This window comes from Bombus flavifrons, chromosome 3 (genome assembly GCF_040668555.2).
Source record: "Bombus flavifrons isolate JBK064 chromosome 3, iyBomFlav1_principal, whole genome shotgun sequence".
In the NCBI taxonomy this organism is placed as follows: domain Eukaryota; kingdom Metazoa; phylum Arthropoda; class Insecta; order Hymenoptera; family Apidae; genus Bombus; species Bombus flavifrons.
This window is the reverse complement of record NC_138444.1, coordinates 17,418,406-17,441,439: the sequence shown is the minus strand read 5'-3', so window position 1 is coordinate 17,441,439 and position 23,034 is coordinate 17,418,406. Positions and strand designations below refer to the sequence as shown.

At 42.9% G+C, this 23,034-nt stretch overlaps 1 protein-coding gene across 1 annotated transcript in view; it reads left to right on the top strand.

Moving 5' to 3' along the window:
• LOC138178076 (uncharacterized) overlaps positions 1–23,034 on the top strand; it is a 64,357-nt gene that overhangs the window by 18,238 nt on the left and 23,085 nt on the right. The gene's annotated exons all lie outside the window — the stretch shown is intronic.

Genomic DNA, 23,034 nt, shown 5'->3' with positions numbered 1-23,034 from the left:
TGCGGTTTGATGAATGGACCGTAGGACAGACGCAGGCACGTGGGTGGAATTACAGACGATCGGCCGTGCAACGTCGGTGCGATGTGGTGCCGCGCACCGTCTTATTGGAAACACGTTGAACGATGTACGGTGAACGATGGTTCGCGCGATACAAACGTTTCAACGTTTAAAGTCCGACTGCGTCGTAAACTGTGGTTTCGTGGAAAAGTGACTGGTGCGCGGCTCGATCCGCTGGAAAAGCGTTTGGAGAAAGCGTTTCTGCGACTTCGATATTCGTCGTGAGACGGACGTGAATTTTCATGCGACGTTTTACATCCGGCGTTAATCGAAAAGCGACTCGCGGAAAGCTGCGACTTTCGGGTTCTTGGAAAGAAGCAAAGCCTGCGCTACGGGGTGCTATCGATATACAGGGTGGTTGGTAACTGGTGGTACAAGCGGAAAGGGGGTGATTCTACGCGAAAAAAGAAGTGGGAAATATAGAATAGAAATTTTTCGTTCGAGGCTTTGTTTTCGAGAAAATCGACTTTGAATTTTCGCTCGGTACGCGTGCATTTTATCGCGTCTCGTTATAACGGATCTCACTGTAGATCGTTGTCTCGATTGAATGTAACGTCAGCAGCATATTTCGATTTCTTACAAAACAAACTACCGGAATTATTAGAAGATGTACCGCCGAGAACTAGAGGAAGTTTAATTTTTCAACAAGACGGTGCACCGCCACATTTTAGTTGTCGTGCGAGAGATTTTTTAAACCAACATTACCAAGGCTGGATTGGTCGTGCTGGAACAATAGCTTGGCCACCGCGCTCTCCTGACTTAACTCCGCTTGACTTTTATTTATGGAGCCATATTAAATCAATTGTCTATTCTAAAGAAAACGCAAGTTGCGAGCAATTGAAAGAAAAGATCATTGCAGCCTTTCATACTTTAAAACGATCGAATACGTTAGAAAGCGTTCATAGAAATTTAATTAGAAGAGCAGAAGTACGTGTTCGGCAGAATGGGCAACATTTTCAGCAATTTTTGTAATAATAAACTTTATGATTACTTCGTATTATTTCATTATGTATTCCTAATTTTCCGTTACGGCAAAAACAAACTTAAACTGCGATGATATCCATCGAGACAACGATCTACAGTGAGATCCGTTATAACGAGACGCGATAAAGTGCAGGCGTACCGAGCGAAAATTCAAAGTCGATTTTCTCGAAAACAAAGCCTCGAACGAAAAATTTCTATTCTATATTTTCCACTTCTTTTTTCGCGTAGAATCGCCCCCTTGCCGCTTGTACCACCAGTTACCAACCACCGTGTATAAAGGAAAGAACGCGCGAAATAGCTGGAAACGTTATCACGGCACCACGAACAAGTCAGAGAGATTTGCGATGGATGGCGCGTGTTGCTATCGTTCGATTTAAAGAGAAAGTTATGGATCGTGCGGATTAAACGGGGCAAATTGTCGCGAATCGCCATTCTCTTTAACGATCCAATAAAATCTTATTCGCCATGCGTTTCGTTATCCAGCTTTTCTCAGATTACCAGCGTGCTCGAGCATCTATGTATCGCTGCAAACGTATAAACCTCTATTTACGATTATAGCGGCAAGAAGCCACGATATCTTGCGTATAAATTCCTTTGTTTTTGCGCGCGGTCATCCATCGTGTTCCAACTTCTCTTCTTATTTACGATTTTCACCAGCTTCTTAGCGTTTTTACGCGAACCGCCGTTATTTCGCCGCGATTGCACCGAGCATTTCGACAATTCTGTTCCGTCTCTTTCGACGATCGCACGGTTAAATGCGGCGTCACCGTCCAATCGCTTCGCGTACACATCGAATGGTATTAATTTCGCATTTCGATCTTTCCACCGATCTCGGTTCTTCCTGCTGCGAAACGATGTACGTTAGGTTGTCCGAAAAGTTTCTTTCGTTTCGTGAAGCGATGCTAGACGAACAACGATTTCTGTTTTATATTATTTTATCGAATTAGCTGTGATCCATTTCGTTCTATTTCTACTATTTCGTTCTTTCGTTTCTATTTCATTACGTTTGTGCATAATTCAATAAACTGTGGCGGCACTCGACCACGGAAATTTCCAACGGCTTCGCGACACAAAGCGCAATGTACCATCGATATCTCTACGGTTCTTTCGCCGAATATTCCCAAGAACGCGGCAACTGTCGCGGACTTCTAATAAACGCGCGCGTAGTGGGGATATTGTCACGTAAAATAAAAAAAAAAAATAAGAAAAATTTAAGATGAAAAATAAAAAAAAGAACTTTATTTTTTTCTAACACTTGGTTTACGATTTGCTTCCGAGCTCTAAGTTATTCTTCTTTTGTCACCCCTCAATATCCCCACTGTCCTCGAGTTTGTTAGGCGACCGCAACCGTCGCCACGCACGCCTTCTTCTCGAACATTCGGCGGAAGCACCGTTGGGATATCGATGGTTCATTAGGCACTTCGCTTCGACGATATACAGGGTGGTTGGTAACTGGTGATACAGGCGGAGAGGGGGTGATTCTACGCGAAAAAAGAAGTCGAAAATATAGAATAAAAATTTAAAAATTTAAAAAATTGAAAAGATAAATAACGTCAGATAGCACCCTCTTACACTTTGACAAGCGCCAGTTATTTTATAAGGTATAAGTAGCCTCGATACAAAATTATTTTCAGTTTGAATACATAAAAAACAAAATAAAATTCATTATAATATTCTCTTAATTACCGTTGCGAAAGTCATTGCGGAAAAATATGTAACACGAAGTAAGAATTCTAAGATAAAATTGTAAAACCAGCCAAATTGACTGACGTGGTAGTTCCAGTGTTGACTCTTTTCGAAAAACGACTCGGTATTCGAACAAGCGAACATTCAAATTTTCATGATTCTGAAACCGTCAAATTTGACGCGTTCCTAGGAAATTCGCAGATGCAAAAATGCGTAGCATCCTTGCGTAACGTACGAAGATCTACGAAATATCCGAGATACGAAAGCTATCGAAATATTTACGAGGCGAAGGAAACTCTGCTTAGACGCGATCGTTTGCAAAAAAAATACGCTTTTGCATAAAAGTCCTTGGTCTAATAATTTTGTTCTTTCCTTCGACTTCGTTCGTTTCGTGTCCCGCGCGTGTCCTTCGAACGATAAGTTTAAACCATACCGCCCTCGCGAATCGAAACGGAGCGTGAACAATTTTTCTTTCTTTTCCTTCGATACTCCTGCAACTTGTCGCGACGACGAGACGCAATTGCCAAAGACGAATCCGCGTTTGCCTGGCACACGGCAAACTTCTTTCCATGGTACACGCTTTGAAGTAGCTGGAAAGAAACGAGGAATGTTTACGAGGTTCGCTCGGCGTCGGTGTTCTCTTCTAGGAATGTACGAGGCACCTCGAGTTGCCGGACGTTTCTCGTTCGACGATCTTATTTGTAGAGGCAGCTATTATCTTCGAAAAACGAGGCTGAATAATGTCCGGGTTGACGATGCGCCGCTGCTGGAATACGATGTTTGATGAATGAAGGCGAAGAAGAAGCAGTGAACCAGACGAACGAGGTCTGGCTGGCTTCCTCTCAATGGGAAGAGTAGTCGGCCGGTCGCCTTTTTAAAGGCTCGATCCCGCGTCGTTAGCCGCTGATAATTCGTTCGGTCGTTTTGTCCGTATATGGCCAGCCAACGAATCGAGTTAACTCGTATTTATTCCTTTTCTTGCCTCCCCGTTGCTTTATGACGTCTACCCTCGTGTCGTGTAATTATTAATTCTCCAACAAAAACAGCTTTCTTCCATGCTTTTAGGCTACGGAGGTGTTCGTCAGATTTCTATAGATATCGGCGTTAGTCTCGAGATAAAATTCTCATCTTTTGGAATGTGCTCGAACCGAACGCGAAACTTCGTCGAAAACTCGTCGTCGATACCTGCAATTGGTAGCTTTGTTGCAAAACTTTCGTCTCGTCTGACGAATCAACCCGGTACGCGTGTTCCAACACTCGAGTATCCGCGTATTTATGTAATTGCAGAAATTCAAACGCAAATACGAGAATCTCGTTTGTGTACATACGCGCGAAAATATACATACGAATTAAATTACACGCGTTTGACTTGTACACGTACCTATACGTGTCTTTGTAATTCAGGTTTACACGTTGAAAAACATGATCTTTAATATTATATATAATATATTAATATTATATATTATATATAATATAATATTAATACGCGGCAATTATCTGTTCTCGTTTCTAGGAATTTCATCGCGATCGCGATTACTTTATCCTTAAAAATTCGCAAACTTGGGGAAGATAAATCGTGAGAATCTTTAACTTCTGTACCTGGTTCACGTATTCGGCTTTGATAAATCTCCTTTCGTTATTCCTGTCGCTGTTTATTAGGTCGTCCGAAAAGTTTCTTTCGTTTTGTAAGAAAATAGCCTTCTATCGAAATAAAGATCACAACGTTCGATAGATTAGGTTTCACGTTTGTATAAAGATGCGTCGTTGCGAAAAACGTGTCTGTAAAGGAAAGACACTTTTCCGACGACCTAATGCTATTATCGCTAATCGATAAAATAAATTTCCCGCTGCTACCTCAAACGTCAGTCTCGGAAGACCGAATATTTCTAAATTCCCATAAATGTCATTTGCCAAATTTTCTCGTAGATATCGTTCGTGAAATTTTACAAAAGACTTTCTTTTCTATACCGATGCTACTTGAACCATTGCTATTCCATCATTGCTGTTAATCGATAAAATGGAACATTTGCTATCGCAAAATACAATCTTGAAAGGTTTTTAACACTGCGAAAGCTGCATAAATTTATCCACCGAGAAACTTCGATATCCCGTGAAATTATGCTATCAGAGTTTCGGTCAATGTATAAAGCGAAAAACAGGTAATAGCAGGTAGATACATTTCGGGAAAACTCTGGAGAACAGTTGCAAGCGTATGCAAGTGTTGCTTTGATGCAAAATTATTTTCAGTTTGAATACGTAAAAAGCGAAATAAAATTCATTGTATTATTCTTTTAGTTATCGTGAAAAAAAACATATAACACGAAGTAGGAATTTTAAAATAGAATTGTAAAACCTGTCATTTTCACTTGCGTGGTATTTTTAGTGTTAGCATCTAGCGATGTAGCGATCGATCTGCAATTTTCCTGATAGCTGAAATTCAACGACACGCAGTAAAAATTGTAAACGAAAAAATGTAACACAGAGTAGGAATTTCAGATTAACATTGTACAACCGGTTAATTTGACTGGTGTATTTTATGGTATTTTTAGTGTCAGCATCTAGCGATGTAGCGGTCGATCCGGAATTTTTCTGATAACTGATATCACATTGAACGATACGCAGGAAAAATTGTAAACGAAAAAATATAACAACACGAAGTAGAAATTTTAAAATAAAATTGTAAAACCATTCGATTTGACTAGTGCGGTAGTTTCAGTGTTAACTAGCGCGGGTAAAACGGTTCGTTGGGTATCGTCGTCCCTCTTTGCCTCGTTAACTGGTTAATTACATCGGTCGATAAAAGCGTCGGATGAAATTTTACGAGGTAGATTATACCGTAAAAAGATTTTCCGATTTGCAGTCTCGTTTCATTTGCTTCTCGCGCCCAAGGTTCTCGCGCTTCGAACCATGACGGCGTGGCGTGATTCACGCGGCAATTATATTCGTTTAATAACGCGTTGCAACAATCGCTTCATGAATATTTCCTAGTTTTCTTGGCCATCAAGGCGATTCTGTGCGTCGACCAGCTAACAGAACCAGAAACCGACGACTTTTGTCGCGTTTCACCCACGATCGCCGTTGCTAATATTTTTTCTCGTCGATCTGCCGGTCGTTTGCGTACGCGTAACGATTAATAACCATTTATCGGTCGTGTAACGTTCGCTCCTACGCCACGTTTCCTCGAACTCCGCGGTCAGACGACACCCGATGATTTACAAACCGGCTGGCTTTATTTAATAACGCGCCATACTACCAGAGCTACCCGGAAGATCGTTCGATGGAAGACATCGACTCCGGCGTTTCGAATCGTTTGGTGTTTCAGAGACAGACGCAGTGGCGGTGACCTCCGGCGTTGTTGTCGTTCCGCTCTTTCGTTGTTTCGCAGAAAACACGAGTTACGTCAGCTGCGAACGCGTTTCAACTCTCAGGGAAATATCGGATTGGCAACTAAGCGATCGCGGACTTTCTCATTAGGTGGTAATGACAAAGTCCGCAGTCGCTCAGTTGCCAACCCAGTAGAATTTCGAATTTCACTTTCGATCGTTCGAAAGAAGAAACGCGCGTAATTTCATTGCTATTGTTATTGTTGAGGTTATTCGATGTATAACCTTAGATGTAGAGAAAACTAGTGGATAAATTGTAAGGCAGAAAATATATTTAAATATAAATGTAATTATAAGTAAGAATACAATTTGAGCTGGTCCAGATCCGCACGCTAGCTGTGTTACCCAATAACTGAAAAAACGCCGAAGCCAACGTCACTTGTCTACTGTTTGTGGTCTGACTTCGTCGCAGTCTTTTGTCTACGCGCTGTCGATGGCTTCAGTGCTTGAGAAACTAAAAAGACCAGATGTAGAGTTTTCTTATAAGTGGTGACCACTTCAACAGTTATTATCAGTGTTAATATCATCGATTAAGCAAACCTGTTGACAGATAAATGAGAAAGAAGGAAAGAATAGAAGGGGAAAGCGAGAGACATTATATCAGGTCGTCCGAAATGTTTCTTTCGTTTTTTAAGGGAATAATAGACGCGCAATGTTTGTTGTTCTATATTAGCGTAGTATCGTGGAAACAACAAAGGCCTGTGGCGGCACTCGATGGCAAATACCACCACTCGATACTAATTAGTATCGGACGACGGCAGCGCAGTAGTTAGCGCCTTAGATTACGAAGTACGAAGACCGTAGTCCGATTTTTCTTCCACGATACAAAAATGAGAAGAAAAGCGGCCGTACCCAGCAGCGACATTTACAGCCTCTAAGCAGCTCACGATACTACATTACTTTATTGAATTATGCGCGAATGTAATAATTGTGTAGTATCGTAAACTGTTATGATTAGTTTATTAATGACAGATGGATTAATTAATGGTTATCTAACACGAACCAATCGTAACAACGTATTATAATCTACAACCACGGGCATAGCCCGTAGAACGACGATCTGGCCAAACGTAAATATCACGGGCATAGCCCGCGGTACGATGATCGGTCGAAACGTAAATATCACGGGCATAGCCCGTAGTACGACCAAAATTCTCGAACGGAAATCGTAGGTTAAGGGGTTAAGACAACTAGATAATTTATCAACAATTCTCGTCAACGCAAATTCAACTCTCTCTTAACAACGCTAACAACACTATCTGCTGCAAATTCATACTGCTGTTGGTTCGTTTATCGTCCCCTAGCAACCCCTTGTCTTTTGTCTTAGTCTCGCTACGTGCATGCTCAGCAGCCGCTTCTTTACAATCCGCACGACACCCCCCAGGCCCCTCGTCCACGATACTACATTAGGTTGTCCGAGAAGTTTCTTTCGTTTTATAAGTTTTTTTTTTATATTAGTTTCGAGATGATCGTCGGTGATGGTGCCCACAGGAAATACTTGATTTTCAACGATAACGTTTATCAAACTCTTAACAAATAATGATTAACATTGAATTGAATCAAGAGTCAATAACCCGTTTCTCTAATTGTGTTTGCTTCGCTATGACGCTTAACCTTTCGCACTTCGCAGCTCGCGGCAGAATGAATTTTTGGTTCGAAATCAAACGGATTCTTCTCTTTGTTGCCCCTCGATATTGTCACGACCGGCTCAGTTCAAAACCGGAGGTAAATTCGTGGCGGCACTCGGCGACAATATATATCGTCGAAATAGAACGAGATGGATCACAGCTAATTCGATAAAATGATATAAAATAGAAACTGTTGTTCGTCTATTATCGCCTTACGAGACGAAAGAAACTTTTCGGACAACCTAACGTAGCGTCGTTGACGAGGAGTCTGGGAAAATGTGCGTGGTGGGGCTAAGACAAAAGACGCGAGGCTAAGGCAAAAGACGAGGGGTTGCTAAGGGACAAAAACGAATTAACATTCGATGTGAGTCGAAAAGCCGGAGAGTACGAATCGCGTTGTCGAGAGAGTGTAGCTAGTGCCACGTAAAATTAACGATAAAAAGGAGTAGCTGAGCAATAACTTAACTTCACTGTGCCTTTATAATTTTGTAGGCTTTTATTCGCGAAAATGATTAAGTATAATATTACAACGAAGTAGCGAAGAAGTTGACATAGTTGTTCGAATCGCGGCCAAAACTGTACACGAGACTAGTCTCGTGGTCGAATGCTCGCAATTTTTATATATTGCGTTTGTGGGTGTTGAGGGGCAAAGAGAGGATCCTGATTGCCCCACGTAACGGGGAAAATGTAACGTTGGGCCATGTGCAAAGGTCAGGTCAAAGCCTAACGGTTCACTGTCAGGTAATACGAAATGACGTGGATTTGGGTATGATCGTTGTCACAGATCCGTAGTGACGAGAGTTGCAAATTAACTTTTGAGTTGTCTAAATCATAGTACGTTATCGTATTTAGTTCACGTTAAACAACCATCGTTTCCTGTCTAATCAACGTCTGCTCGATCCATTTATTGTATTATAAATAAACTGATCGTAGTAAATATCCTACACTGATAAGACGAGGCAAACGAAGGTCGCAGAGATTCGAAGAGGTTCGAAAGTCCCGACGATTATAAAAAATATAGCGTGTCTGTACGTTGCAGAGGATGCGTTTTACGGATGATATCGCGGTGATGTACAGAGTCGGCGGGATGCGTGGTTCCATCGATGCGGCTAAAACAGCCACAGGCAGCGCGGTACTGGGTCGCGTATTTTCATATTTTCACGTAGAAAATCGCTCAGGAAGAGCGATTGTACGACAAAACGACCGTTGATAGTATAAAAAACGTAACGCGATAACGACTGGTGGCTGTTCGAAATTAACGGAACAGGTAGACGACGCGATTTCCAGGTTGTACGCGGCTGACGGATTCCGATCAAAGCCGATTCCCACTAACGTTCTTTTTCGATACTTGTGCTCGATTTTACGACCTTGAAACGATCACGGTGGTCGTCCCTCAAACGTTCTCTTCTCTATCGTTTCACTTCTCTCGTCTCGCCTTCTCTCGTTTTTCCTCCATCGAGCACGCCGTTAGTCGCATCGACGAAACTTTCTCCCGTCCAGTGGTTTTCGAATTCTTACGATCGATCGTTTCTTCGTCGAACGTACGCGCGCAAGAGCGTCGCTTATCCGCCCGAACGATCTCTTGATTAATTAAGACGTACGTCCGTGCCAGAACGTAAAGCACGCTGCGTACGATGCGTAACAAAGGACCGTGTCGTTGCGAAATGCAGACGGTTGCTTCCACGCGATATTTTCACTCTTTGTACGAGCTGATTCAGGTGTACTGGCACCGGGTTAAGCGATTAATGGGCATTGCGGGAACGAGAAAGTTCGATGAACGTGGGGTATGCAAATCGATACGGAGATTAAACGCCCTTTTTGGGAGAGGCTGGCATCTCGGCAGCGTAGATTTTTAGCAACAGGTATTCGCGGCGTAGGCTGCCCGAGAGTCGACGTGCTTTCTTTCGGTTATAAGGATATCGCGCGTCTACCAAGATTCTCGCCATTTATCCGCCGTCTTCTATAGTCTTCCGACACGCGTCTCCGTCACGGTCGACAAACCGTTTTAATTCGTCGTACAAATCGATTGCTTCCGGGCAAACAATATCCCAACGATATTTCATCGAATGATGTATCTCTGTAAATTCCTTAAATCGATAACTTACGGCAATTGCTTCGAATTTGCTAGTCGAATTTTCTAAAGTAGCCTCCGTACGTTCGTGGATTTAGTTTATCGCGCGGAATTAGTTTCGCAGGAAAAGACAGCTTCCTTTCGAAGCACGAGCTGCGGCTGATTTATCCGCTGCAGGATTTTTCGTTTCACCGGCAAGGACGATGTCCGGGAGAGATTTTTCCCTTCGAGCACCGTTTTACGTTTGCAAGCTGATCCGTCGTTGCTCGAAGCGATACACCGACCGTTTAATTCGCGTGCCATGCCCCGAGACGAGTCAGAGGAACCAAAAATATATCTCAAACAGGTATATACTAATCGTGGTAGAAATAGAATAGGCGAGTTTACGGTTTGGCGTGAGACAACGAGGCATTTCGTCATCGCGGCTCGCGTTTTCACGAGAGAGAAAGAAACGAGAAGAAAGAGCGCGTAGCGTTGCGTGGTTCGACGTCGCCTTTTCTAAATTCCGCCGCGTAACAATGCTGTGTACATACTTGTTTAATCGCCAGGGATATCGAACAACGACGTATCGGCCACGGGTGGGCGAACTCGTTGCGAGGCTCGTTAATCAATGGTCGATCGGTTGGCGAAGTAAGGCGAAATTCTGCTAGGCAAGGTTACGATGAATTAATGCACGGTCCGTGGAAGGGAACACGAGTGGCAACGGGATATTTTTAAAAAAGATCCGCGCACATCGGTTGGATTAAAACGGAGAATATAAATTTAACCGATCGGTACAAGCTTCGTAAAAAAGGAAGCAAAAGATCTTTTCTTTTCTGCCTCTCTTCGAATTTCCTTGAAACAATTGATAATGCAAATTATTCGAGCTACAGGTATTTATTGTTTAACACTTTGACTGCCACCTGACCGGCCACGGTTTCTCCTGTGACGCCACGGTGGACATTGGCGACCTGATCGCTTCAACTTGTTACAATTGTACAAATTGTATGAAAATTGACAGTTAGGGCATTTTGGATATAACCGATAAATAGAAGATACTTTGAAAGAAAAAGTGCCCCATCGAAAGATTAAACATTTTTATTAGAGCATCGATAAAAGAAAATGAGAACAAATCTTGCATCTAACGGTGCACTGTGTCGAAACACTTTAAACGTAAATGTGGCTCGCCGATACAATCTGGACGATAGGTGGTCACCTTTTTGGTCCGATTCTTAGCAATTTTTCGTCCCAACTGTTTAACATTTTTTTATACCACTCTCTGCGAAATTTTCCTGCCAGATACGCTTGCCCCTCTTTCTTCCGCGTTTCGCGTCGCGATCTTTGTCGAATAAGTATATTTCACGGCTCTGGTGAATGGCACCGTGTAAGGTGCATAGCGAGTGCCATTCTAAAATCCGATACCTCGATTTTTGTTTTTGTCGCTCGTTTATGGAGTATCGTCGCGTTTGAAAATGATGTATTTAACGATAACTCTAAAGCTAATTTTATGTACCACTCGAGGGTTCTTCTATGTGGTGTAGAATACGCTATCGTTCGATCTGATAAATCTACAACACATATTCCTCTGTTGTGATCTACCACTACCATCGGTTTATCGCAGACATAATTTTTTTACCTCTACCGTTTCAGCCGAATGTTTCGTCGAAATCATAAAAATAATCCTAATACCGTTTACTAATATCTTCTACGCGTTTCAACTGTATATTCCGCACGTTTTGCATACGACGAAATATCGAGTGCGAATGGATCGTTGAAATAAACGAAGCCTCGTTACGATACGTCGCTGTCGACTGTTACCAAGGCGCCACGGTGGTCACCCGTGACCACCAATGAGATAAACGGTCCATTGAGGACGAACGTTGTCTTACATCGTCAATTTATTATTATCTTGCCATTGTATGATTCGAATAATAAAAATACTTCCGTGGCGTCCTCGGTGAAACGTGTGATTTCGGCGTGGCAGTCAGTGTTAACACGTATCTACAACGATCAAATATTTATCAAATCGTCGGCGAGGTATCTATCGTTTTGTATCCTTCGTTTCGTTTATCATCGATGACGTGAGGAGGACGAACCTATTTCTTTACGAAAGACGATAAACGTTAACGCGTTGACGCGATAGGTCGAAGCATATCGCATAACGTTCAACTTTATACTTTTTCGACCATGTCGTCTAAATAGTTTCTTTTTTGATTTGGAAGAATTTTACGACCAATTCAATCAATCAATGAGAATTACAATCAATTTACAATTACAATTAACGAGAATTATAAGTAAATTTTCCTTAAGATAAACGGTCCATTGGCGAAGAACGTTGTCTTACATCGTCAATTTATTATTATCTTGCCATTATATGCTCCGAATAATAAAAATACACCGGTGGTGTCCTCGGCGAAACGTGTGATTTCGGCGTGGCAGTCAAAGTGTTAAGAAATATGTTCTAGGAATATTTCCAGCAACGAATTCCTAACGTGTATTACCATCGTTCTTAACAGAATTCTGCAACGGAGTATATAACAAATAAAGTTTGACTTTGAATCTCGAAGATGCTTAAAAATATCGATTTAACGGAATTTCTAATTCTTTAACCGACCGTTAAACTCGCTCACTAGATCCTCGTGAAACTTGCGACGCACTGCTGGTTACACGTTCACCCGGCGATAGAAACAAAATTCGTTCGAACGAAACTAAAACTCGGTTAGAGCTGGGCTTTCGGCGTTCGCTACTTATCCTTCCACGGGTGGATCACAGAGACGAAACGTAGACCGACTGCAACGGTAGTAACGAGCAGTGTGGCGAATGAAATTGTAACGTTAGGTCAGGACTGGATGGTGTGGACGAGTGGCGAAAGAAGAAACGCGTGCAAGAGAAACTGCATGGCGTGCTGAGCGAAACGTGTGATTTCGGCGTGGCAGTCAAAGCGTTAAAACGGAATTTCAAACCGCGAAACTTGACAATGAGAGGAAAGAAACGGCTATATATCCGACGAAGTAATATGCAAAGTTACCGTTAGCGTTTAAAAGTATCTGGCGTTTCTTACGTTCGTTTTTCACGTTCGTTAACGTTAAAGAAAGAAGGAACCGTTATCGGTATTTACGCGATACGATCGGACGGAATGGTAAATGGTGCAACTGGCGCGTATAGCTGGCCTGCGTACGCGGTGATTCGAAAAAGCTGGCAATCGATCAAACGGATAAATATTAAGCAGTTTCGTTGTAAAAGTAAAAGTTGCACGACGAGATGGTTACTCGCGGCCGACGGTATTGAAATTTATTTAAATCCGGTCGCGCTGCTCGGAAGGATAAGACATCGAGGAGGATGCTGGAAGCGAGGCGAACGCGACGTTGCGAGCCAAGCGCAGCTTCTTAAATCGTTTCTGTCTTGTTTTGATTAATGGCACGGTAGTCTCGGTTTGCTCGCGATACCGCCTCTAATTGCAGCGCTTTTTTTCAACGCGAACGCTCAGTTTGCATAGGCAAAACGTTGTTCCTCGAACGGAGAGTAACGAGCGACCGGTTGGCACCGCTGGCAGGGTCATTTACGAACCGCGTGATCGATGCCATTGGCACGTACTTACGCGTATTTATCTTTGCCGGCTGCCACGAAAATTTCGCTTCGTCATTTTTAATTAAGAGAACCCGTCGCAGCGTGGTGGCGCGTTCTCGTTTGGTTATCAACGCCGCGATCGATTCGTAATTACGTGGGCAGAACTAGTTTTATATTCGACGACTACATCCTGACTTCAACCCTTTTTGCGAATGCCTTTTATGGCTGTACGCGCGCGTCCACTTTTCTCCTCGCGTCAAGTATCGCTCGAGTCAAACGGCCGATACCGCGTTCTCATTTACATCGATTTCCTCCGAACGTAGCGATATCGCTGCGAACATCGCTGTTGCTTTTTCTATGCCAACGACCACCTCCCTCTATACGACTATCTATATGTATATACACGGCAACTCGAATTACGATAAATATTCCCAAAAATATATTCGTATTCTGTCGTTGGGATATTTCCGTTAATCGTCCCGCGACTTACAAACGTGCGAAACAATGCCTCCGAACGGATGTCTTCGGATTCCTAGCGAACTGGTAAGCGCGATCTATTTATTCGGGTCGAATTCGTCGGCGACCTTCGCGTTTTCGATCCTCGGAAAAAATACGTTTGTTCGTATTGCGTTCGATTCGTCTCGCTTCTGTATATTTTAGGAGAAGCTTTCGGATTGTAACGCGATTCTAAAAGCCACGCACATGCCACGGATCTAAAAAAAAAGATGCCAGCATTTTCTACTCGAGCAAACTTATCTCTCATTTCGATCGGTTACAGGCTTTTGCTATTCGATCTGCGAGCGAAAATAAAGAAGGTACGTCGCGTCTGTAAAATTTCGCCACGCGCGACTTCGTTGTAAAATTGTAAGAAAATCTATCGTAGCAAGAGCGAGGTGCGTGCTTTCGATGTTTCAAGCTCTCGCGAATTATTCGCTGCAACAGTCGCGACGAACGAAGCGTTCTACAACGCGATATTAATATTCCGTGCAACGGAAATTCGTGTATTTCGGTTTGCGTTCGACGTTTCCTTGCCACTTTGTAACGAAGCGTTTATAGGAAAATCGTATTTAGAAAGCTCGTTGCTTGCGTTTTACCGGTTACTCGCGGTTTGTCGGGTACCTGGTGCAACGTTTGCAACGAGAATCGTTCGGGCTGGCGTAACAGGTTGCACGAAACTGCGTCGAAAAATTGTCAGTTTTGCCGTTAAACGCAGAACGCGTAACGCGCAGAGACGCGAGAGTGGCGAGCGTGTGGGTGCCAGTATTTTCGTTCTAACCTAATTCAGTAGTTCTAAGGTTACACGGTGGCTTCCTAAATATAAAATCTAGCACGAGCTGTAAAATACTCGATATGTATCTCGCGCGTCTCTTTCCTCGTTTCTTTTTCTCTGTACGAGACGACGCGCGTCTCTTTCCTCGTTTCTTTTTCTCTGCACGAGACGACGCGCGTCTATCGGAAGGTCACGTCCGATCGTTTCGTTGTCGTTTCGACGAACGTCAGCCGCGACGCAGCGTTTCTCCGCGCGTTACGATCGACGCCTCGATACGAGGGAAACGCGATCGTCGATCCTCGCGAATTACGCGCTCTCGCGTGCCCCAAGAATGGCAATTTCTGCGCAAACCGACCGAGAGACGCGCCAAAAACAGATAAATTACGTAAAGTACGACGAATTTCCAGGCAATCGGAAATTAAACGGCGATTTCTGTATGTTGCACGTTGCGGCTACAAGACGCGACTATTCGACGCACGCGTGGAAACGCGCGTCGTAAATTTGCCAATCCGATGGCGCACGAGATAAAGGCGTATCGACGCTAGCGTCGAGAACGTGGATCGCGTTAAGCGGCCGTCGATCGATTCGGACAGCCATATTTTCTGGAATTAGCGGCTATGGCGACGAAGCGGAGAGGAAGGGTCGGCTCGATCCGCGGAGATCGCGATCGCGTGACGCTTCTTTGGAATAGCGGGGAGGGGGGCGATCGAGAGGCACACGGAATCGAAGGTGGGTACCGAGATCGCAGGTGGGAGAATTTCCACATCGAGAGAGCTGCCAATCGCGATCGGCGGGTTTTACCTGCAGCCGCGATTGCCCATGCAACCGGAGACAGATTGCAACGGTGAAATAACAGCGTTTCTCGCTCCTTCCTTCTCTCCCTTCTTCCTGGCTATCCGCCTATTGACATTTACATTCGGACATACCAGCCCGGGGAAAAGTTTTACAAACGCGTCTGCGTCTCTTTCTCTCCTTCTCCAATCGTCCAATCAAAGTTCCAGAGAAGTGGCTTGTGCAAGTGACACCGACTGGTATTATATACACGGTGTCCCCTATTCCGAGCGTTCCTTTTTGCCTGGCTTCCTTCGGGCAGATCGTTACTATCGGTGTCTGCTCTGTTATTCGAAAAGATCGCTGCAAGCACCGTTTCTTTGGCCCCGTGGAAACCTGGTCGCGGTAATGCGAATTTTAACGATCGCTCGAAAGTACTTCGACGGAACGCCAGCCTTTTTCTTTCCAACGTTCGTACGACGAATAGCTTTAGCTGCTGCAATAGCTATGGCTCGTCGTAAGTAGCAGGGTGATACTTTGGTAACGACGAACCCAGAAATTCTCTCTGTCGAGTACCAGCGTCGAGGATGAGGGAAGCTCGTTCGCGCCAGCTTCGAACGCGCTCTTTGTTTCTAGAGGAGATTAGAATTTATTTGCAACGCGGTACGATAAGTAAGTTGCAGGTAAATCGTCGCTCGAGTGAAAGATTTTAGTTTTAGTTTCGGCGTGCAGCGAACAGCGTCGACTACGAGACTCGGATGTAATTTCTCGCAACGTTTATCTCGACGGATCAGAGACGAGCAAGGGCTGTAAATTTAATTCGTAACGAGAGTATAATTCGCCAACATCGTACCGATTCGAATTTTGCCGAGCGCGTGGTCGAGCAGTACAAACGTCGACGTGCGAGCGTCCGAACGCACGATCCCTCGGATCGACGAACGCGAGTCGCGAGATAGCTTGCAAGCTCTTCGAACGTTCGTCGATGAACGGCGTACGCGAGACGAGTGTTGGGTTGTCCGAAAAGTTTCTTTCGTTTCGTAAGGCGACGATAGCCGAGCAACGATTTCTCTTTTATATTTGTCGGAGATGAAAGGAAAACCGACGCCTTCCCTTTGCGATTTTGGGAAAATCCTCTAATGCTTTAGCCTAGATTTTATCATAGCTGTAATTAAGCAATCGTTGTTATTCGATCTGATTGTAATTGTTCGAGATTTGCGATAGCGAATTTGGACTCGAGGTGACAACTGGTCGCCGAACGTAGCCACGGTCACGGGATGAACGTTTTGCCTGACGGAGGTGTGGAGCGGTTGTATGGTTCTCCCTGGAAATGTGGTTGTGGCGGCATACGGCCTCGAGAAAGGGCCTGGCCACATGGCATTGTATCTTGGAGGTGTTAATATAATGGGACACACGTTGTATTAATAATCAAACTCCAGACAGAAACTGCCTAGCAACGGCGATTGGAACCTTCTCGATGCTTCCAACGAGCATACAACAAACAGATGCAATCGTACAGCGAGAAAGATTTCCATCAGATTACTATTCGTGCGATCGCCTTGGAAAGTGATACATCGAGCAGTTTACCGAGCGTCTCAGCAATCGTATTTTTGTGCCTAAAATTATTCTACGCATAGTAAAGAGTTATCCCGTTGACCGTGGATTCGTTTAAACCCAAGAACATTGTTAATAGCGTTTGTTAAACTCATTATTCGTTAAACTCATTATTCATTAAACTTATTATTCGTTAAACTTATTATTCGTTAAACCCATTATTCGTTAAACTCATTATTCGTTAGACTTATTATTCGTTAAACTTATTATTCGTTAAACTTATTATTCGTTAATCTTATTAATCGTTAAACTTATTATTCGTTAATCTTATTTTTCGTTAAACTTATTATTCGTTAAACTCATTATTCGTTAAACTTATTATTCGTTAAACTTATTATTCGTTAATCTTATTAATCGTTAAACTTATTATTCGTTAATCTTATTTTTCGTTAAACTTATTATTCGTTAAACTCATTATTCGTTAAACTTATTATTCGTTAAACTTATTATTCGTTAATCTTATTAATCGTTAAACTTATTATTCGTTAATCTTATTTTTCGTTAAACTTATTATTCGTTAAACTCATTATTCGTTAAACTTATTATTCGTTAAACTCATTATTCGTTAAACTCATTATTCGTTAAACTTATTATTCGTTAAACTCATTATTCCTTAATCTTATTATTCGTTAAACTTATTATTCGTTAATCTTATTAATCGTTAATCTTATTTTTCGTTAAACTCATTATTCGTTAAACTCATTATTCGTTAAACTTATTATTCGTTAAACTTATTATTCCTTAATCTTATTATTCGTTAAACTCATTATTCGTTAAACTTATTATTCCTTAAACTCATTATTCGTTAAACTTATTATTCGTTAAACTTATTATTCGTTAATCTTATTATTCGTCAAACTTATTATTCGTTAATCTTATTATTCATTAAACTCGATATTCATTATACTTTGTAAAAGTCCCGTATATATGCGTAAATATAATCTCTGTTTTGTAAAACGATGGCTAATTCAAACGAAGGATCGTTACGCGCCCTGAATTCTAATGATAACCCGACATATTATTTTATCGAATTACGTGTGATTTCTATTACCACGTTCGTGCGTAATTCAATAAACCGACATAAAACGAAAGACATCGTGCGTCTGTTATTTCCTTACAAAACGAAAGAAACATTTCGGACAACCTGATACACGACGCTTGGTTATAATAACATCGTGGCGAGTGTTTGATGGTCACAGCGTCGAATGTTTAAGTCTACGGGTACAGCGACAGAAAATCGACAAAAAGATCGGTCCTCGACGATATCCGGGACGGAGAGGTTCCTGGAACTTTGCAAGGAATACGCGTGTTCCGTATACCTACGTGGCAAAATTATGGCAAATAAATAACGATCGAGCCATAAATAGTTCACAGGCCACGGTGATCAACGTAATTGCACTTTCCGAAATCGTCGAAAGCGGTTCGATGCTCGTCTCGCGTAATTTCTTCTCTCTTTCTCGCTTCTCTTCGATTTGACGAAGAAGAAGCGACCACGGACCAGCAACGACGATATCGTCGAACGAGGTCGTGCGAAACGGATTTTCATCAGAAAATCGTACGTCACGAATACGAAATAGCGCCGCGTGGACGTTATCGCCGAACATGGACTCGGTTTTACGAGTTTTAATAGAAAACGCCTACGTCGATGACAGACTCGTAGATGAATTGCGTCAGTCGTCAGTTCCAAATTAAAAGTAGTATACCTTGAATAGTTTCTCGAAGGGAAATGCCAGGAACAATTTAACGGTATTGGTAGCCCAGAGCTTGGTATTCCTTTCACAGATTTCTACGGTGCGTGGGCGATCCAATTGGCCTAACTGTGTAAGGTGGTCCATCGCTGGCTTACAGCAAACGCTCGTTTTCTCTTCTTCGAGCCTCGTAAACGTACATTTAGAAACATCTTCGTTCGACTCTTCCGACCGTCACGTTCAAAATCATCCGCGTCGACGATCGTTTTCGCGTATATTCGAAAATCAGATACGACGATCTGCGTTGCATCGTCGCAACGGATATTACGACGAGAAATTCCTAACGCGAATTTAACGCGCACGTGCTGAAGCGAAAGCTGCGCTCTCGTTTCACGAAAATTCCACGTCTGCTTTTTGCGTCAAAAGGAAGAAACATTGTTCCGCGTTAGCCGTGACTCGTCTCGTGCTACGCGTCGCGCTAGATGCGCGTTATTCCATTTTTACGCTCCGCGACGATGATTCTTGTTCGACGACGAGAAAATACCGCACGTACTCGCGTTATGCGGATTTCCCGGATTAACGGTCTCCGGTGGGATCTTTTCAAACGTTTCGTTTATTCGATAGAACAGAGATTATCGTTGATTCGATGGAATACAAATTCGTTGTAACGTTCGTTCGAGCTGCCAACGCGTTTCTAAAGAAATCCAACAAACGCGTAATCGATGTTTACCGTCCTTCGATGGTAACGCGTACGTTGTGCGATTAACGATAAAACGGAAATTTAGATATAACGCGGCGACAACGTTGAAACGCAAGATACGATTAGCGAGAAGTAGACGTAGGCAAGAAACTACTTGAAAATTTCAGCAATTCTATGGACCAACGCTATATCCATCGATGTTTGTACGGAAACGCGATACGAATAGAAGATAAGAAACATCAGATTGATAAATATCGGAGCAGCGTTTTATACGTTTCTCGAAACGTTTGGATAATTCTCTCGAGTCGTAAGGAGTTGATCGACGTGATGTAGGAGCTAGTGGAGAGCACGAAGCAGCCAGTGGCCTACGCCCTACGCTATCGGCCAGCCATTCCACCGATATGGATTTGAATTTGCTGGCCATCGACCATCAAGGCAAAATCGATTCGCTATACGCTTTGCAAGTGCATAAACAAGTTTTCGACGTATGCCAGTCCGTAGTTATACCATCGAGGATACGTCCTTCGCGAGTTTGACTCGCGCACTCTTTTCGTCCACGAACCGGTTCAAACGTACTATCTCTCGCCGTATCGCCGGATAATTAATCCACTGGAACTATAGCGCGATAATATCCGATAACAGAAGCTTCGTTTTCCTACGTCTATCTTCTCGCATCTATTTAATAGTTGGCGTTATCGCGAATCTAGCTTCTAACGAGCTTTTAACCGTTCGTTCTTAACGGCTAGATAAAATTATCGCGAGCTTGGAAACGCTCATTTGGCAAACGAAGTTTACGCGCGTAACGAACAACGGGATAACGACGATCGTCGGTTGTCAGCTTTCGAAACTCCGACTCGTTCGAATCAACGAGTTTAACGAATAGCGTAGTATCGTGGACGAGAGACGTTGGGCGAATTATAAACAAGCGGTTGCGGAAAATGTGCGTGGTGGGGCTAAGACAAAAGACGCGAGGCTAAGGCAAAAAACGAGGGGTTGCTAAAGGATAAAAACGAATTAACATTCATTGTGAGTCGAGAATTCGGAGAGTGCGAATTACGTGGTCGAGAGAGTTGCTAATTAACTATCCAGTTGTCTTAATCGTAATACGCTATTGCGATTAGTTCGCGTTAAACAACCATCGTTTCCTGTCTAATCAACGTCTGTTTCATCTGTTTATTGCGAATAAACTAATTGCAGTAAAGATCCTACGATAGAATTATTAACTTTATTTTTCAATTTATCGAGTCGATCGGCGTGCGTATGACGTTCGACTTTTGTAAAATATTGTATCGTATTTGCGCGCTTTTCTCCGATAATGTCATTTGCGCGAGTCGTTCGCGTTGTTAGCCATTCTCTGTTCCACGAGCTTTATCTTACCTTAATCGATGGAAAAGGCTTAACAACGTGAAACACCGTGAACGAGCATCGTGCCAATCGACGCGTTGATTCACGTTCGCGTAAACGTCGTTCTCGCAATTGTCGTCGATAGAGAAACGTGAAAATGCTGTTACGATGATGCGTTGCTGTCTCGTGCGACCAAGCCAGTTGGATATCGTGGAGGCGTATATTATATACCGCATAGGTTAAGCCACCCCGCCTACTTGCGCGTCGTGTCCCAATACCTGGCAGCAATATGTCAACAGCTACTTTCCACTCCGCTGGAGTGTCCTGGCACCGAGCTTTATCCGCGACGCTCATGGGTCGACATTATGCCGGCTACTCGGCCATGGCGACAGCCCATGAGCATACAACGGCATACAACACGCTTGACAAGCTGCCATTTTAACGCGCGATCGCCGATTACGCAGGTTTAATACCCGCGCCAACAGAAAAGGGAAAAATCACTGCCGCCTCCAGCGCGTCCATTTACTTCCTTAACGCTTTGACGGTGTCATTGGTGACCTGAGCGCTTCAACTTGTTACAATTGTACAAATTGTATGAAAATTGACAGTTAAGGCATTTTGAATATAACCGATAAATGGAAGATACTTTGAAACGAAAAGTGCCCCATCGAACGATTAAACATTTTTATTAGAGCATCGATAAAGGAAAATGAGAACAAATCTTGCATCTAACGGTGCACTGTGTCGAAACACTTGAAACGTAAATGTGGCTCGTCGATACAATCTGGACGATAGGTGGTCACCTTTTTGGTCCGATTCTTAGCAATTTTTCGTCCCAACTGTTTAACATTCTTTTTATACCGCTCTCTGCGAAATTTTCCTACCAGATACGCTTGCCCCTCTTTCTTCCGCGTTTCGCGTCGCGATCTTTGTCGAATAAGTATATTTCACGGCTCTGGTGAATGGCACCGTGTAAGGTGCATAGCGAGTGCCATTCTAAAATCCGATACCTCGATTTTTGTTTTTGTCGCTCGTTTATGGAGTATCGTCGCGTTTGAAAATGATGTATTTAACGATAACTCTAAAGCTAATTTTATGTACCACTCGAGGGTTCTTCTATGTGGTGTAGAATACGCTATCGTTCGATCTGATAAATCTACGACACATGCTCCTCTGTTGTGATCTACCACTACCATCGGTTTATCGCAGACAATTTTTTTACCTCTACCGTTTCAGCCGAATGTTTCGTCGAAATCATAAAAATAATCCTAATACCGTTTACTAATATCTTCTACGCGTTTCAACTGTATATTCCGCACGTTTTGCATACGACGAAATATCGAGTGCGAATGGATCGTTGAAATAAACGAAGCCTCGTTACGATACGTCGCTGTCGACTGTTACCAAGGCGCCACGGTGGTCACCCGTGACCACCAATGAGATAAACGGTCCATTGAGGACGAACGTTGTCTTACATCGTCAATTTATTATTATCTTGCCATTGTATGATTCGAATAATAAAAATACTCCGGTGGCGTCCTCGGCGAAACGTGTGATTTCGGCGTGGCAGTCAGTGTTAACACGTATCTACAACGATCAAATATTTATCAAATCGTCAGCGAGGTATCTATCGTTTTGTATTCTTCGTTTCGTTTATCATCGATGACGTGCAGGGGACGAGCCTATTTCTTTACGAAAGACGATAAACGTTAACGCGTCGACGCGATAGGTCGAAGCATATCGCATAACGTTCAAGTTTATACTTTTTCGACCATGCCGTCTAAATAGTTTCTTTTTTGATTTGGAAGAATCTTACAATCAATTCTCATTTTTCTGCTGTGGTACTATGTCGTGTTTTATAAGTGTTTATCGTGTGTTTGATTCTAGTTGAATCTAGTGCTTCAATCTAAAGGGTGTTGTCTTTTTAGCCTGCGGATCTGATCCGTCGTGTCAAGTAATTGGGTAACTAACGGGTTTTGGTGATTGTTAACTCTTGTGTTATATCTGTTACTGAATTTTGATATTTCTTCTTCAACTGTAGGTATCTTAATGTCACGATGTATTGTTTTGTTGGTGACATACCAAGGTGCATCTATTAAGGATTCTAGAGTTTTTCATTGGAATCGTTGAAGAATTTCTATGTTGGAATTACTCGCTGTTCCCCATAGTTGGATCCCATAGGTCCAAACAGGTTTTAATATGGCTTTATATAGCGTTATTTTACTCTGCACGCTTAAGTTGGAACGTCTGCCAATGAGCCAGTAGAACTTGTCTAAATAGTTGAAAGTTTGTTTA